Raw genomic sequence first — 18,914 nt, forward strand, 5'->3', positions numbered from 1 at the left:
TTGTTTTAATGGGTCTCAAAATTCTGTGACAGATTTTGGTCAAGTTGTTTCCATTAAAAAGTACTGATTTTAAAAACTAATAACTTAAAAATTGCCACATACAAAAAAACCCAAATGGTCCACAAAACATTCTCCTTTCCTTCTGAAGGTTTTACCATGCATTGTAATCATTAACCAGTCCTTTACTATTAAACTTAAGTGGCCAATTGAGACAAACAGTTCTGAGACATTCTTCCACCACTGATTAACACTGGGGTGACAGGTGTTGGGGATAATATTCATTTAGCCTTCTGAGCTTTCTGGGCGGACTTGGTGACTTTGCCAGCTCCAGCTGCCTTCTTGTCCACTGCTCTGATGACACCCACAGCAACTGGCTGTCTCACGTCACGAACAGCAGAGCGACCCAGAGGAGGATAGTCGGAGAAGCTCTCAACACACATGGGCTTGCCAGGGACCATGTCAACAATGGCAGCATCACCAGATTTCAAAAACTTTGGGCCATCTCCCAGCTTTTTCCCCAGAGCGACGATCAATCTTCTCCTTCAGCTCAGCAACTTTGCAAGCAATATGAGCTGTGTGACAATCCAGAACAGGTGCGTAACCGGCACTGATTTGGCCTGGATGGTTGAGGATAATCACCTGAGCTGTGAAGCCAGCAGCTTCCATTGGTGGGTCATTTTTGCTGTCACCAGCCACACTGCCACGACAAACATCTTTGACAGACACGTTCTTGACATTGAAGCCCACATTGTCCCCAGGAAGAGCTTCACTCAGAGCTTCATGGTGCATTTCAACAGACTTTACTTCAGTTGTAACATTGACTGGAGCAAAGGTGACCACCATGCCAGGTGTGAGAACACCAGTCTCCACTCGGCCCACAGGGACAGTACCAATGCCACCAATTTTGTAGACATCCTGGATAGGCAGACGCAGGGGCTTGTCAGTTGGCCGAGTTGGTGGCAGGATGCAATCCAGCGCTTCCAGCAGTGTGGTTCCAGTGGCACTGCCATCTTTACGGGTGACTTTCCATCCCTCGAACCAGGGCATGTTAGCACTTGGCTCCAGCATGTTGTCACCATTCCAACCAGAAATTGGCACAAATGCTACTGTGTCAAGGTTGTAACCAATTTTCTTAACGTAGGTGCTGACTTCTTTAACAATTTCCTCGTATCTCTTCTGGCTGTAGGGCAGCTCAGTGGAATCCATTTTGTTAACACCAACAATCAGCTGTTTCACGCCCAGTGTATAAGCCAGAAGGCCGTGCTCACGGGTCTGCCCATTCTTGGAGATACCTGCTTCAAATTCATCAACACCAGCAGCAACAATCAGGACAGCACAGTCAGCCTGAGATGTCCCTGTAATCATGTTCTTGATAAAGTCTCTGTGTCCTGGGGCATCAATGATGGTCACATAATACCTGCTGGTTTCCAATTTCCACAGGGAGATATCAATGGTGATACCACGCTCACGTTCAGCTTTCAGTTTATCCAAGACCCAGGCATACTTGAAGGAGCCCTTCCCCATCTCAGCAGCCTCCTTCTCAAATTTTTCGATGGTTCTTTTGTCGATCCCACCTCATTTGTAGATCAGATGGCCAGTAGTGGTAGACTTGCCAGAATCTCCGTGTCCAATAACCACAATGTTGATGTGAGTCTTTTCGTTTCCCATTTTGGCTTTGACTTAGTGGTGGTTTTCTTGACACCTGTGTTCTGGAGGCAAACCTGTTGCGAAAAAGCCTGTGTATAACGTGTAACACCAGACCTGCCCAGTAGTACCCCCAACTTGTGGCAACAAAGAATTTCTCCAGACATGCCAAATGTTTCCCAGGGAGTAAGATCTAAAGTTTCTTGCAAAACAAAACAAAGCAAAACAAAACATTTAAGTGAAGGTGCATATAAAAAGAGAAAGAATGATTTCAGGCAGTAAAAAACACATCATATGTAAAAGCATGAAGGCATAACATAGCAAGGAGGTTGGAGCAAGGGTGTGAAAAGGGGTGTGAGAAGGGGTGAGGAGGGATGAAGCTGGGAGGCAGAAAGTGTTTACCATGCCAGGCTAAAAGTCTGGACTTTAACCTTTAGACATTTGGGAGCTATTATATAAGAATTTTGAGTAGGAGAGTAAGTTATTCAAATTTGCGTTTTGGAAGCATTTCCTTGGTGGCTATGTGGACAACAGAAGAGGGTAGAGGAGATGCAATGAATGGAACCCAGTTATCTATTTGCCATCATCCTAACCAGATAATAAGGATTGACATGAGAGTCCCAAAAGTAAGCTGAATGATACTTAGAAGGAATTAGTGTAACTTAGTGATTAAGTTAATATGGAAAGCAAGAAAAAGAAGCAAAAAGAATTGCATGTTGCAGCCCTCACTGGTATGGCTCAGTGGATTGAGCACCAGCCTGTGAACTGGAAGGTCACAGGTTCGATTCCTAGTCAGGGCACATGCCTGGGTTGCAGGCCAGGTCCCCAGATGGGGGTGTGTGAGAGGCAACCAATAAACACTTCTCTTTCTCCCTTTCACCCTCCCTTCTCTAAAAATAAATAAAAATCTTTTTTTAAAAAAGAATTATAGGTCACCAGTTTGAACTAATGGGAAATGAAGCAGGCTGAGAAATGTGTACTGCTTTGGCTATGTGAAGTTTGAGTTGTCTGTGGGATATCAAGTCAAGATGTCCAGTAGCCGGTTGCTCAGGAAAGAAATCTGCGGTCCATCTGCTTGGGGCTCCAGAACAGGCAGGTGCAGGCTCACGAGTTGCATCAGGACCAGAGAACAGACAGCATGAGACAGGACCCAAGGATGGATTTCAGGGGGATGTTAACTTTGGGGAAAGAGTGAGGTCAAGAAAAGTAGAAAAATCTTTAAGTGATTTTGAAAACAAATAGTGGAATAGACGAAATAAGAGCTGGAGAATAACAGCAGCTAAAGAAAAAGCTTGAGGGGGAAGGAGTGGTTAACAATGCAGAAACCAAGCAAGATAAGGACTGAAAACTGACCCTTAAATACCATGATCAGGAGCCCCTGGCAGCCTTTTCCAAGGTGATATCAGGAAGGTCTAAGAATCTGAATGCAATGAGCAGAAGAGTAGATTTAAAAAAAGAATAGAAAGTGAAGTTTTATTCATACAGACAACTTTCAAAAACCATAGCACTGTTATGTCAATGACAAGACTGAATGTGTTTATAAGGCTGAGAATGAACCCAGAGAAGGAATGATTAATAGTCATCAGACCTTGAGGGAAAGAGACAAAATGAAGGATGCAGTTAGTGGGAGGACCAATCTGAAAATAAGGAAGGACATCTCTGACACAGAGGGTTTTGAAGTAGATGTGTTCAGGTGACAAAGAATGTTCATGCCCCTGAGAAATAGAAAGCAAGGCTACCTTTCAAGAATTACCATATTTTGCCATGTATAATGTGCACTTTTTTGCCCAAATTTTTGAGGGAAAAATAAGGATGCACATTATACATGGGGAGTACTAATTCCATGCCTACATAAATGTTTTCAATTCTTTTATTTATGCTTATGTGTTAAAAGTGTAACTCTAGAAAGCAATGATGATATCCATATGCAAAATAATGCCCTGGAATACAATAATTGGTTTTGTTTCTAAATATAAATAAAGAAATTGAATTAAGAAATTAAAAGATTTTTTTTTTCCTGAAAGTTTGGGCCAAAAATGTGGGTGTGCATTATATATGGCAAAATACGGTATATCAAATGAGGCCCTTTGAGAGGAAGAGTCAGATTGGGCATTTCAGGAGGGATAAACATTTCTAATAATTATCACGGGAAGATGGAGAGAAATGAGAGAAGCACCGAGAAGGCTGACCAGGCAGCTTTGAGGACCCAACTGAAACCTGAACCCACTTACTTTCAGAGGGGCCACTTTGTAGGGATGTGTGACTGTTCTGGGCTGCACTCAGCTGCTCAAATTAGGAGGAGACTGAGTCTGGGTGGACCCTGACTGCATTATCCAATAAAATATGGTGGAAATGATACTATGTAAGCTTCTATGTCAGGCTTTTAGACAATGGAAGCTTCTACTTCTGATCTTTAGACTGTTGAAGCCCTGAGCTACCATGTAAGTTTGACTACTTACTAGAAGAATCACATGGAGAGGCCTACACCACAGAAAGAAGAGGGTGGGCAGTTGAGCCCTGCATCCAACCAGACACTTCTATCAAAGTGTCAGTCACGTAAACAAACCCAACTTGAACCCTGCTGACCACTTAAGCACTGAGTGACCCAATGCATGCAAGGTGGAGCCACTGAGTCCAGCCCAACTTCCAGACCCATAAATTCATGATGGAAATAATGGGAAGCTGTGGTCTCCAAGCTGTAGACTTCAAAAGTGGGGCTGCCCTAAATTTGGCATGGGCCAGGGTCTAACTCTGGGAGTGGGCTGTAGAGGCTGGGTGGTGTTGAAGATCCTGGTGATATCATAAATGTAAGTGAGAAAAATTAAAAGACTAAGGAATGGGGGGGGGGGGGGCGGAAATCACCCAGGTTCAAGATATTGCTAATCACTTCTAGCTGTTACTCAAAAAAAAAAAAAAAAAAAAAAATTCACCAGTAGTCGCCTCCACTGCCATTGTCATGCCTGGTGACATATAATTAGAAAACAAATGACAGATTAGTTTAATAATATTCATTAGCAACTAATGAAACTGACAGTGTTTCCTAGTGAAGAAAGGTTGGGCTGTTGATTTTAAGCAAATTATATGCTCCTCCCCCCACCACTCCCCCATCTGCCTTTCAGCTAGAGGCTGAGAGGTTGGGGGAAGGATTGCAAATAGCTCATAAAAAAGGGGCACCAATAGGTGAGATGGTTGAGGGGACAAAGAGAACAGGAGGAGACCAATCACAATGGGAGGGAAGAAGTTCCTGGGGTTCAAGCAGGAGATAAATGAAGAGAGAACATAACCTTCCCCAACGCACACCCCAGCCCAGCTATCTTCAGGCATTTGACTACTGTCAAGAAAAAAAATTTCCATTTGCCTTGGGGAAGAAACGGTTAACAGAAGGTGGGGGTGGGGGAGCAGTGCTTCCTTTCAGGCATTGTTGTTCTTTTTTTTCCTTAAAAAAAAAATTATCCTAAGTAAGAATTTTAACGATATGCAGAAATCATAGCTGTCTTGCTGAATTGCTGCAGGACTGACCCCCCTTGACAGTTCTTAAATTATTCAGCTATCAAGGGCCTGCTAAACATTAAATTAAGCATCCTCTCTCCCCTGTCCTAAACCATTAAGTTATGCAAATGCACAGATAATGGGGCATATGACAACTGGAGGCATTAATCACGCAGCCCTGTCTCTGGGCTGTTGTTATGTAGAAACTGCATCTGCCAACAGACCGAACAGCCACAATTAGATCTCACTTAATGGAATGAGGAGACACTGCCTAGCCCTCCACACTCGTGTTAGGTTGTAGACCTGAGAGTGAATAAGGCACTAGGGAGATCCACCTGCTCTCGTTCTCCTTCTCCGCCTCCCTTTTTAATACCTGCTCCTCCAATTGAAATAAAAAATTGCCTGTAATTGTTATCATTTGCAAACAAAACCTGTCAGAAGACAAACCTGCTGTTTACAATGAATGTTTGTGTTGTTCCCCCAGTAAGGTTCTTTGGGGAATTTCCTTCATTTGTGTGTGTGTTTTTTTAAAACAAATTCTTTGTCTTTGAGGGGAGGCTGGAGCTTAGGAGTGGGAGGAAGCAAACAAACAGCCTCCTAATTGCTGAACTCAAGGCACAGCCTGACTCACCCTGCCAGGCGCTCCTCCAACACACTCTCTTCTGTGGCTGCTTGGCTCCCACCAGCACCAGCCGTCAAGAAAGAGGTGGGTAGAGATTAAGCTGTCCTCTACCAGTCTCTCCGCCTCGCAAGTGGTAAATTAGGTAGACTGGGAGACATCCATCCCCTGATCTTTCCGAGAACTTTCCTTTCCCCTCATGATTTAATATATTCAATTTACAGTGTATGTATTGTTTTTGAAATCCACGTTATTAAGCATATTTATGGTGGTCAATTGTTTTGTCTATTGTCTCTATGGTTTAGTTTTGTTATTTTTAGTTTTACGTTTAGGATGTGAGGGCCACAGGACTGGCTGCGTAGGAATACACTTGTATATGACTTGCTAACAGTTGCCATCCACAGAAGCCTTGAGCTTGCATATCTTTTTATACCAAAACATTGATTTCCAACTGGTTTCTCAAGAACCCTGTGGTTCCACAGTTCCGGGTAGACAAGAGGCCCAGTGTGGGAGAGGTTCACGATCACCACCGCCCATCCTCACACAGCAGGAGCATCACTTTCAGCTGTTTCATGGACTGAGCTTTCGTGTTCAGAAAAAAAAAATTCTTCTGTTTAAAAAAATATAGTTCAGGAAACCACTGTTCTAAAATGAAGTCAAGGAGACTTTTGGACTTAGTCCCTGGCAACAGTCATTCAATCTCAGATCTGCCCTCTGTTTGCTAAACATAGAACCATCTAAATCATTAACAGTCAAGGACCCTGTTTTTCCTCCTTCCCTCGAAAGTTCTCCAACACTTTTAGGAAGTCTACATATGTTCATGAGCAAGAAACCCAGAGTAAAAAGGAGCAATGATGATGTGCCAATAACTGAAGCCAGTCTGCCCCTCTTTCTTGTTAAGTCCACTAACCACCATTCAGGGCCAATTAGGTCTGAGCTGGGTCAAGATACCTCTAACCTCCACACTGTACCCTATGCAGAGAGAGGGAGCAGGCCAGCAGTAGGAGGGAAGGGGACTCTATATTCGCTATGGAGGGGGAAAACTCATGCACGTTTACCTGGTAAGATTCAGTGAAGTGTAAACTCAAGCATTGTGTTCCTTCCCGTCCCGGCCTGCTCCATACTGTCTTTTCCTAAACCTACCAGCGGTTCTTCCTCCTGAGGCCTCCTGAGCTTGGATGAATCCAACCACAAGGTTTGAGCTCTTTCTGGTGTCATCTGGAACACTGGTCTCCTGAACTCTGCTCTACCTTCCCAAGCCGTCTTCCCACAAACTTCTCAGTGCGTCACATGCAAATCAGCATGACCTTCCTCCACTTAAAAATCCTATACACATCTGACCAATTTTTGCCATCTTAGCATTGGGGTCATTACTTCTGGAAGACTTCCTTGAGCTTCCTCCTCTTCCCCATTCCACCAGTGCCAGTCAGGCATCATCACTCCTCCCCTGCACTCTGGCAGCTCCTTGGTACCTGCTTGTAGCTTTCACATTAAGTCCTCATGATTTGCTTGTCTCTTTCCGTGAACAAACCCATGGCCTAGGTTAAGTACAGATTCCAGCTCTTTTCATTCTTATCTCTGGTTTAACTAAGCCAGTGCTTCTCCAATGTTAAGGCACCTCCAAATCATGAATCACAGGGATCTAGTTTAAAAAGCAGATTAATGGACCTAGAGAACATTATGCTAAGTGAAATAAGCCAATCAGAGGAAGACAATTACCATATGATTTCACTCATATATGGAATCTAATGAACAAACTGAACTAACCAGCAAAATAGAGGCAGACTCATGGATAGAGAGCAGGCTGACAGCTCTGAGGGATGGGGAGGAGGTAATGGAGAGATCAAGCAAAAAAGAAAAAGAACTCATGGACACGGACAACAGTGTACTGATTGTGGGGGGCAGAGGGGTGGGTGGAGGTAGAAGAGGATATAGGGGAGAAAAATGTTAATGGAAAAATACAATAAAAATGGACTATTCAAAATAAACAACTAAAAAATAAAAAGCAGATTTGTTCAGCAGGTCTGGGGTGGGGTCTGAGATCCTGCATTTCTAACAGGCTCCCAGGAGGTCAGTGCTGCCAGTCAGTGAACCACACATCAAACAGCCAGACCCTAACAACTTTGAACAAGTTGTCATATGTCATACCTCTATGCCATATCTTTAGTGTTAAGTACACAGTATAAGGTTTGAGTGATTACCAACCACCCCCACCCCAGCTGTTAAATGATTAGCCGCTAAGTCTTCCTAACAATATTTATGTCTGATAAACTTACAATGAGACCTGTACTCAGGCCTTGTTATAAGAGACAATTCAGGTGCACAGGACAACAGATAACAGTTCCCTTATTCATCGAAAAGCTTATCTGGCTTACCTCTTAAAAGCTGACTCCTCTGTCCCCACTCCTAAAATCTCTCAACCCTGTCTCACTTCTAACAAGTCTATCGGCTGTCTTCTCCCTCTACTTACTGTTTTCTTTGCAGCACTATTTGATTTTAGAGATCATTCTAGTCACATATCCCTTTCCTTGCTGATTAAACATCTTCCCACGGGAGCGTAAGGTCAGCAAATGCATGTCTGTCTTGGGGGCCCCATCACCTCATCAGTGGAGAACACAGTGCCTTGCATTTAGGCATCGGACGGAAGGGGCACAGAAACAATTGGGGCACAGAAACCACTGGTCTTCTACACATTCCAATGGACCCACCTCTTTGTGTAGAGGCTGTTCAACTACTCTTGGTCATCTTACTGTTATAAACCCTGAATGACTCAAAGAACCAAAAAGGCAGAGATCCAGTGGAAAACCACCATATTTTCACCCTGGAGCAGAGGCAGAGATTTATCAGGGCAGCCCTCAGTGCCTTTTAACCTCAGTTGGTTTTAAAAACACTGAACTCCTCTGCAAAGGCTGATTTGCATGAAAAACAAACAAGGATCGTTCTTTTGTGGTGATGTTTATTTTCGAGGATTCTCGTGACTCCTGCATTGTTAACATGTATTGTAAGGCTGGGCAAAGCTTCCCATTTTTGTCTCAGTGCTCCAGTCTTCTCAGAAAGTTGTTTAACAAAGTGCCCACCCATGAAGTTTGGCTTGAGGGGAATAAAGTGGAAGAAGGTTTCACTAAAGCAGCTTTAAAATTTAGGACAGTACTTAACACTGCAGTAGCGGAGATTTGTATCTTCCGGTAGTGAGAACTGAGGCTAAATTAGGATACCGAAGGTTTTACTATTTTCCTTGAACACTAAGTTACACATGTTGGGGCCCAAGACAACCCACCCCAAAATGGCATATTGATTACTTATAATTAAAGTTACTTGATGAGCAGCTGGTACCAGGAGGGCACCTGGACCCTCCCTGTGTCCTTGGGTTCAGGAAATAAACCTCCCACGTGAAAGGTGCCTTCCCAGCACTTGAAGACACCCCTTACCACCAGAATTAAACAAATCAGAGCCGAAAGTCTAGATAATCAATTCCTACTGCCTCTTTTCTAATTTACTACTTTAAATTCCTCATTAACAAATGTCCAGACCTTGCTTAGATTCCTTTATAATGAACATTCACTTTCTTTGTCCTGTCGATTTCTCACCAATTTATTGTTTTTGTCTAAATAGTAAAAGAAGGTACCCGGCTTGATCATTTCTTTGAGACTCATTTTATAACCTGAGCCTCATACTGTGATTCTCCCGTGCACACACGTTAGATTGCTGATTTTCCTCCTGTTAAACCAGTCTTGTGTCTATTTTATTGTTTTATTACCAGTCCAACCATAAGAACAAAAGGGTAGATGGGAGGATTCTTCCCTTCCCAACATACAAATATCAGAATTGTCTAGTTGAAAGTTGAGAAACAAGGTAGGAGGGATAGACATAGGCCTGTTGAGCCTCCAACTCTACATTTTTAGCATTCTCTTTTGTGCAGAAGTATTTTAGGAGGAACTGACAGGAACCCAATTCATACCAGCTTAAACTGAAACATAAAAGGAATTGATTGGCTCATATAATCGTTAAGTTCTCAAAAAGACTAACATCAGGCAAAGTTGGATCCAGGATCTCTACAAAGATCAAGTATTAGAAGATCTCTATCAACACCAGAGGTTTTGCCTATTAACATAGTAACTGTAAGAAAATAGTGACTACTTAGCATGATGACTGTTAGGAATGGGTTCTTAACAGTAAAATTAAAGATATCAGGATATGTGGATTGTCTAATAGCATCTATGATTTCCACCAGAGCTATGGCTTTTACCACTAGTAGTGCCCCTTACTCCACTGTGATTCATCCCTAACCAGTCATGTGTCAAGCCAGGGGTTTAGAGGCTTGGAAGCATTCTGGTTATCTGTTGCTGAGCTCAGCATAGAAGAATCTTGCCTCTGGGATACCATCGTTTCTGCCTCAAGTCAATCTTCCACACAACAACCTTGATGTGGCCACTCTGCAGACACAAGATGGACCCTGACCCAAAATTGGATTCAGATGTGGAGACTGAAGGAAAGGGGCTGGCCTGGGTTTTTATGGTGATTAGAAGTGGGAGCAGGAGGTAGGTTCACACAAGGAAAAGGGCTTGCATGGTCGGCATTCTCCCCACCACTGAACCACAGGAGCACCCAGGCTTCCTGATCAGCTTGCCCATATGGAACAGAAGGGGAAGAGACAGGAATGAGGCTTAAAAGTTGTCAGTAGTCAAACATGGAAAAAAAAAAAATGAAGTCAGGCTCTTTATTGCAGACATAAAAGAGAAAGAATTTTGAAATTCATAAAGCTAATAGAACAAATTGATTGAACTATTTTGACTCCTGCTTACAACTAAATGTTTATTTACTAGCTGTCTGTATATGTCATAGAATTTGGGAGACCTGCTCACCTTTCAATAGGAAAGCAAGATGACAGAGGTTTCAATCCTACCCACCTTAAACCTTCTGGTGGTTACAGTTACCAATCAAAAACTACCCAAGTATTTTATGTGATCCAGCTGTTTTAGGTGATTTACAAGACCTGTTTTCCATTATGCTATATCTGTTCTCAGGCAGATTCTCTGCAAGTGGTGACAAAAAGGTTAACATAGCGACCCGCAGCGTCCCTAGCCAGGGGACAGGCCTCTGTTCTGATGAGTCCAGGCATGCTTGGGTCACACACCTCAACTGGAACAGACCTCTGATGGGCCAGGCCTGGTTCCCCAGCCCTGGTCTCAGGGTCAAGTTCCTCCACACAAAGCATCCAAGTGAGCAACAGGCATAGAAAAACGATCCACCTCACAGTTTGTCCCAGTCACTGGGAGGACTGGGTCCTCTCCTGCTGCCACTTTGCTTCCCAAACTGCAGACGCAACACACACCCGACAACGGAACATTATTCAGCCTTAAAAAGGAATGAAGTACTGATACATGTTCTAATACAGATAAGCTTTGAACACATTTTGCTAATTGAAAGAAGCCAGGCAAAAAAGACCACATATTGTGTGACTTCACGTATTTGAAATGTCCAGAATAGGCAAATCCAGAGACAGGAAGTAGACAGTGGTTGCCCAGTCGTGGGGTGAAGGGGAAATGGGGAGTGACTGCTCATGGATGTAGGGTTTCTTTGGGGTGACTAAATGTTCTGGAATTAGACACTGTGTTGGTTGTACAACCTTATGAAATCTTTCTAAAACCACTGAATTATATACATTAAGAGGGTGGATTTTATGGTATGTGAATTATCTCGATCAAAAAATAATCATTTTTAGCACGGGCAGCAAATGCGACTTTACAGAATTACTTGTAGCAAAGCTGAGTTTGGGTTGTATGGCTTTGACCCCTTCTCCTTTGGCATCTAAGATGACCCACAAAGGCTCTGGATGCTACAAAGGAAATGGCACTTTAACTGTCTGATGGCAGGGTGCCCACGTGCTTGCTTCTCCAAAGGCTTTCGTCCTTCAAACCACCATCTCCCGAACTGGTCTTCTGCTGATCGCCTGCCTCAGGAAGTTGGGAAACACTGGATGGATTAAACTAAGTCAAAAAAAACAAACTTCCTTTTGCAGGATTTCTTGAGGCCTCATTAAGCTGGTGAACTTTGTAAATCACTAAGAGGAAAATGATATGCCACTTCTCACATGTGACTACAGAATTATCTGTTTCTTCCCCTGGCCCCCACAGAAATAACATCTTCTGGAACTAATATTCCATCAACAGTGGTTAAAAAACACTATTCTCCAGAGCTAACTGGCTCTTCATTTCTCTGGATTCAGTGAGATCCATACATAATAAACAGATCTCCTTAAAATTGACATTGTGTTCTTTAATTTACTCCAGGCTCTGATTCCTGGTCTTGCCCTTTATTGGCTGCATGACCTTAAACAGGTGCCTCAGTCCCTGTAAGATTCAGTTTTTCATCCATCAAATGGGGATAGTACCGACCTCCCAAGGATGTTAGAAGAATCCAATGAGAATCAATGTAAAATGCCTAGCATGGTACTTGCTACAGAAATGGTGCTTTAAAACAAACAAAAAAGATTTTCTTCAAATATATCAAACCATTCGTGAAGAAGTAGGTAGACCTCTAACCCCCACAATGCTGGCACGGTGCCAGGTTCGTCGTAGGCGTTAAGATCAATGCCGTGTTAGAGCCACGTCCCCAGGCCACACAAATCCAGGGCAGACCATCCATGACAATGTGACTGATCATAAATGGAGGAATTCTGGAGTTTACAATTCACTCTCTACTCCAAGAATTGTCATCAAATCCCCCACAATATACAGCTCTCTGCCTTGCTCTTTAAGGATCAAAGTGTTCCAAATCTTCACTAGAGGACACTGATGACATGATTTGGTTTCCTACTGCAGGCAGATGGACGAACCTAATGCGGAAAGCATCAAGGCAGAGAGAACAGTCAGCCCCCAACACAGAAAACCCAGCACTCAGACTTTGGAACCAGACCACCTGGGTTTGACTGAATGGGACTCAGCCAAGTGTGGTCTTAAGCATTACTTCATCTCTTCATGCCTCAGTTTCCAGTCTTAGCACTTACTTGTAGAGCTCTGGTGAGGGTTACACTTAATACCTCAGAAGTGCTCAGAGCAATGCTTAGAACAGAATAAGTGCTCAAAAAATATTGACTATTATGTTTATAATAATTGACATTATTATTCATTCCTCATCATAAATCCTTCAGCCCTATTCAGCCCTTCTCTCATCCAGCTGTCCTCTAATCTCATGGGTGAAATACATTCAGCCACACAGAAGGAATTATTGAAGAAACTTGATTCATAGAGCAAGTGTGAAAATTTCTTTCTATTGGTATTAAAAGGGAAGGTTAAGGCTATAATACCAGCTCTTTATTCCTCAAGTGCAGTTGTTACTGTAATAGTGTACTTCGAGCCACATGGCTAGTTAGCACCTTCCCTCTTCATTGGAGAACATGAAATCTATTATGGTCCCTTAGGAGGGCAATTTTCAATGAGAAATTGCTACATTTGTAAAAAACACATTGACCATGATGAAAGATTGTATACACATCCACACAATGCTGACAAAATGGGACATAACTAAAAGGTTCGGGCAGCCCAATTCTCAGGAGCAAAACCTAAAAACAAATGTCATGATACCCACAAAGATGCTCTGATCACAGGACAATGACGTAAGCCTTTAACTCACATTCCAGTGTAGATGACCTCAATAGTGTGTCAGATTAGCGGGTTTCTTTTTCTTTTTTTTTTTAGCAGAACCCTTTTCCTCAAATAAAATCTCACATGGAGCCTAAATATGTAAACAAAACCAAAAAATATTATTGAGCCTCTCTGGGTTGAAAATCATAGGATGACAGTTCCTTCAATCTGGCAGTGGCCCCTGAGTTCTTCACAAAGAATTTTCTAGGCTCCATGACATCATATGAGGTCTCATGAGTCCCCTCCTCCCACAAACTCAGATACTAACTTGGAAAAAATCTCAGAAAGTTGGGGAGGAGGGGGTGCCGCAATCATCCTCAAAAAACCGAGCACTCTCTAAAGGGACTTTTTACAATTATTGGATCATACCAAGTTCTAAACTGCATTAGACTAAAGAGTATCTAATTTTTTTTTTCCTTCCAAATGGTAAGTAGGGCTCTTAAGGGTAGATCAGCTCTAGGCAAATTAAAGAAACTACATTTTCTCTATACATTACAGTTGTAGTTTCAGTAAATTTGCAAACTTGTGTGCTTTCTAATGACTTTCTCCTTCTGTACCAGGCTTTCTCAACCCCAGCACCATCATCATTTTGGGATGAATACTTTTTTTGGGGGGGGGGGACTTGTTCTTTGCCTTGTAAGACGTGTAGCAGCATCCCTGGCCTCTATATGCTAGATGCTAGGGACAACCTCTAAGTTATAACAAGCTACATTAACTCCAGACATTGCCAAATGTCCCTTGGGGAGCAAAGTCACCCCCAGTTGAGACCCTGTTTTACAGCCACTCCTTCCAGAACATTTCCCATAGTGGCAGGAGAATCTAAGACATGAATCTAACCAAAGGCCTCCCTAACTTGAAGTCCTTCCATTCATTCATTCAGCCCAGCGACAAACACGTGTGAGCACCTGCTGTGTGCAGACTTCCATGGCTCCACACAGCCTTCAGAGGTCGCCCTTCCAACCCAGGCCCTACGTGATCTGAGCCCTCCTCCTTTGGCACCTTGAATTCCTGCAGCTCTACCCCCTGGACATCATGCAATACCTGAAGATGTGTTTATACTCTTGGGACTTTGTACTTGCTTGCCCCTATGTCTGGAATTCCCTTTCTCAACCCATCCCCTTCCTTGGGAGCTTTCTTTTTTTTAAAACATTGTACCAAGTTCCATTCATGTGCCAGTTTCTAGGGATACAGTTAGCAGCCACATGCAATTTCTGCCCTGCTACGACAGCCACCACAATACAAACAACTCTCTCTGTACCTATTCTAATTGTGGGGTGACTCATCTGCCTCTCCCAAGAGACTGAAATTCCATGAAGCGTCTCTATATGTGTTCAGTATCCACATCTGTTAGAAGAATGAATTAAGGAGGCTCATATTTTCCTACACTCATTCAAAATGGTAAGGGATACATAACAGTGTTAAGAGAAAGCAGTTTGCCAACCCAAAGTGTAACTCTGGGATATTATTTTAATCTAGTTATTTCTAAGAAACAAAAACCTGAAAAGAAAACTTTGGCCCTCCTCCTTTCTTGCCTAAAGGAATCCAGATAGAAAAACCTGCTTAAAGGAAGGGAGCTATCACCTGAGCACAATATAAACTAACTATTGCAGACAGGAAGGAGCCTCCAGCTTCTGTTTGTCAGACTCTCCTCCAGGTCCCATTGTTTCTGGGTGGCCCAATAAGAGCATTTACCAGGTGTTTCTCATCTGCCTGTGAATTGCCTGCTTCACCTTTGAAGCCCAGACCTCTACCTCCCAGGCCTGGGTCCAGAATGGCACATAAGCTTTAACTGCCGTATTTGTCCTACCTTCCTAGGGAACCTCCATATGTACAGATAATAAATTTGGTTATTTTTTCCTGTTAATCTGCCATGTTAATTATTAGACCAGCCAGAAGGACCTAGAAGGGTAGAAGAAAATTTCTTTTTCCTGCCCTTGCCAGTGTGGCTCAGTTGGAGTGTCATCCCATAGACGGAAAAGTCAGGGATTAAATTCCCAGCTGGGGCACATGTCTCAGTTGTGGGTTCAGTCCTCAGTCAGGGTGTGCGGGAGAAAGATGACTGATGTTTCTCTCCCTCTCTCTCTCCTTCCCTCTAAAATCAATAAGCATGTCCTGGGTGAGGATAAAAATGTTTTAACTTTTTCTCTCCCTACCCCAGTTTGCCACTAGAGAAGGAAAAAAAGCAGAGAAACAATTCACAAAGGACGATACAGTAGAAAAAAAAAAAAACACTAAAACTTCTCATAATACATTGTTAGGACAGCAAAAAAGCAATAGATATTAGGTGGGAGGAATGAGTAATCAACTAATGTTAGTTCTACTGATTTTAAGATGGCTGGAGAAAAATAACGCTAGTTGAAGCTAATTTTCAGCCTTCTCTTTAAAAGCTTTGTACCAACCAAAAGCTGTGTATTAGGTTAAAATCCTCGGGCTTCTCTAAATTAGTGTCCAGACAAATTGCCAACATCACACCATCCAGTGGTCACCGTGAGCCTGCTTTTCACAGGCTGATTGATTTTTTTTATAATGTTGCAGGCAATTTCAAGTTGTCAGTAAGAACTAATTCTGTCTCGTTACTGCCTTCACTCTTGGCAGATCCGTGACCACTTACTGGTTTTTGTCTTCATGTTCATTTTCTCCTACTAATTCTAAGGCTTTCCCAACCCCCTCTAGCCCCATTCGGAGGTCTGAAGCTATAACGACAGCGAGCCCTCTGCAGAGTAACAGGTGAAAGCATCCGCTCTTCTCATGGGCTCCAAGGTTGAACCCTAAAGCTCCAAACCCAATGAAACCTTCTTTCAAACCCCAACCATTAGAGCCTGCAATGCTGTGTTACTTAATCAATCCAGCCGCTCCGTCCCTGAAACTCTCTCTCTCTCTCTCAAGTTGATATTAAACCAACTCGTCAATCTGTAATCATGGAGTTCCACACTCCCCTCCACACCTCACATGACTGGGGAACAGCTGTCTGGCGCTGACATGACCTCTCTGTATTTCCACGTGTTCTAAAATAGGAATCGCTTATAAACTGTTTTACTCAGAATCCATATGGTAGTTGACGCCTCAGAGTCATCACATCTCAACAAGTGCATTTTACCAGCAGAGTTATTAAATATAGTCCTTGTAAGGCTTACATAATCAGAATCAAATTCTCACCATTAGGCCGAAACATAGGCAGTCACTCACTCCCCTTATATCACCTGCATCTCTTAGGCAGTGGAAACTGCTATAATACCTGTTCTCAAAATAAACACCAGCTGCAGATCATGCCAAATATTATAAATAAAATGTTCTATGCCTTGTCCCTAGCTGATAAAAATCTTTTAGGAGGAAAGGACCTATGAAACATGATCACATCATCTCTTACCCCACGTGATTACTGAGACAAACATTCTTTAGGTAGAACTAATAACATGAATAAAATATGCTTGTGCCCTTCAGGGACTCAAAAAATCAAAGGAGGCCATGGAAACAGAGATGGTGCTATAAAAGCAGCGTAGACGCTAGGGACTGACAGAGGAGTGAAGCATTAATTCTCCTGGAAGTGGGTGTCCCACAGAGGCGGTGAGAAGAGAGTTGTGCCCTAGAAAGAGAGAGCCCTGAAAGGTAACTGGAAAGAAGGGGACAGCTCGGAAAAAGTAAGACTGGACGACACTTTCTAAAATGGTCCAGGCCCTGCCAAAAGTGTCGGGGCCTCAGTAGCCCTCAGAAAAAAGCAGGGTGGCTACAGATGTGGATGCAGAGGCAGACTAGGAAAAGAATTTTTTTTTTGGATACATGCTTTTTCATTAGTATAGATAACTTAGACAATACTGTAATTTTTAGAGGAGCTCCACATTATTACATCAACAGTGTGAACTTTTGACAGAGACAAAACTGAGTGCCACAGTATACAAACACAAAGACCATGCATGATTGAAGACAACAGAAGCTCACTAAGGAGGCATGATGTATTTGAGGATTTCTCAAGCCTCCTCCTCACCCTCTTCCTCCTCTACCACCCTCCCCTCCTCCTCCTCCTCCTGTGTGTAGGACGTGGCATCCCAGTACTGCTGGGACTCAGACACCAGGTTGTTCACGTTGCTCTCAGCCTCAGTGAACTCCATCTCGTCCATGCCCTCCCCTACGTACCAGTGCAGGAAGGCCTTGCGCCGGAACATGATGGTGAACTGCTCTGAGATGCTCATGAATGGCTCCTGAATGGCTGTGCTGTTGCCGATGAAGGTGGCTGACATCTTCAGTCCTCAAGGTGGGAATGTTGCACGTGGCCATCTTCACGCTGTTGGGGATCCACTCCATGAAGTAGCTGCTGTTCTTGTTCTGCATGTTGAGCATCTGCTCATCTACCTCATTCATGGACATGTGACCCCAGAAGATAGCAGCCACCGTCAGGTAGTGGCCATGGCAGGGGTCACAGGCAGCCATCAAGTTCTTGGTGTTGAATATCTGCTGGGCCTGGTAATGCTGGCTGTCCCAGCTGGTCATGGGAGCAAAGTTGGGCATGAAGAAGTGCAGGGGTGGGAAGGGCACCATGTTCACCACCAGCTTGTGCAGGTGTGCATTCAGCTGGCCCGGGAAGTGCAGGCAGGTGGTGACCCCGCTCATGGTGGCCAACACCAGGTGGCTGAGGTCTCCGTATGTGGGGTTGGTCAGTTTCAGGGTGTGAAAGCAAATGTTGTACAGGGCCTCATTGTCAATGGAGTAGGTTTCACCCGTGTGTTCCAGCAGCTGGTGGATGGAGAGGGTGGCGTTTTAGGGCTCCACCACCATGTTGGACATCTTAGGCAAGGCATCACCTTAGGCTGAAGGTGTTCATGATGCGGTCTGGGTACTCCTGCCGGATCTTGCTGATAAGCAGCATGCCCATCCCTGATCCAGTTCCACCCCCCATCGAGTGGGTCAGCTGGAAGCCCTGCACACAGTCACAGCTCTCTGACTCCTTCCTCACCAAGTCCATGACTGAGTCTGCCAGTTCAGCTCCCTCTGTGTAGTAGCCCTTTGCCCAGATGTTCCCGGCCCCACTCTAGCCAAACACGAAGTTGTCTGGCCTGAAAATCTGGCCAAACAGTCCAGACCTGACAGTCTCTTGGGCCTGGCTCCAGATCCACTAAGATAGCCCGAGGTATGTACTTGTTACGAACAGCTTCATTGTAGTACACATTGATTCTCTCCAGCTATAAGTCACTGTCTCCATAGTAACTGTCAGTGTGGTCGATCCCATGCTCATCACTGATGACCTCCCAAACCTTGCCACCGATCTGGTTGCCACACTGGCCAACCTGGATGTGCACACTCTCATGCATGGTGCAGGCTGCAGAGCAGATAGAGGTGCAGACCCTCAAACTCTACAGCAGGGAGAGCATAAAGAGTTTGATTGTCCTGTACACATCAGGGATTTTATATAGAAAGATGATTTTTTTTTTAATTGGTTTTGCAGAGGGGTGGGGAAAGAGGGAGGGAGGGAGAGAAGGGGAGAGGGAGGGAGGGAGGGAGGGAGAGAGAGAGAGAGAGAGATTTGT

General features: G+C 43.8%; 2 pseudogenes; both read right to left on the bottom strand.

Moving 5' to 3' along the window:
* Nucleotides 1-263: 263 nt before the first annotated feature.
* LOC112311183 (elongation factor 1-alpha 1 pseudogene) lies at nucleotides 264-1,731 on the bottom strand (annotated as a pseudogene).
* Nucleotides 1,732-17,360: 15,629 nt separating this feature from the next.
* Nucleotides 17,361-18,698, bottom strand: LOC112304499 (tubulin beta-2A chain pseudogene; annotated as a pseudogene).
* Nucleotides 18,699-18,914: the final 216 nt, after the last annotated feature.

The sequence above is a fragment of the Desmodus rotundus genome, chromosome 1 (genome assembly GCF_022682495.2).
Source record: "Desmodus rotundus isolate HL8 chromosome 1, HLdesRot8A.1, whole genome shotgun sequence".
Classification (NCBI taxonomy): Eukaryota; Metazoa; Chordata; class Mammalia; order Chiroptera; family Phyllostomidae; genus Desmodus; species Desmodus rotundus.